We start from the raw sequence: 264 nt of genomic DNA on the forward strand, positions 1-264 counted from the left end.
GTCGGGCGACAGAGCAGGATGCGAAAAAAGCTCCACATGCTGCTCCTTGAAAAACTCCAACGACATCTTCGACCGATGGATAGAGGCACCATCTTGCATGAAAACCATGTTTTCGCCGTAATGTTGATGGCCGAAGGGCAACATAAAGTTTGAGATCGTTTCCACGTACTTGTCGGAGTTTTGCGTGCCCTCTAGGAAGGCCAGCTCCGACAACCCCGCGCCGGAAAAAGCCCCCCAAACCATGACACCGGCGCCGCCCTTTTG

This window comes from Aphanomyces astaci (genome assembly GCF_000520075.1).
Source record: "Aphanomyces astaci strain APO3 unplaced genomic scaffold supercont1.17, whole genome shotgun sequence".
In the NCBI taxonomy this organism is placed as follows: Eukaryota; Oomycota; class Saprolegniomycetes; order Saprolegniales; family Verrucalvaceae; genus Aphanomyces; species Aphanomyces astaci.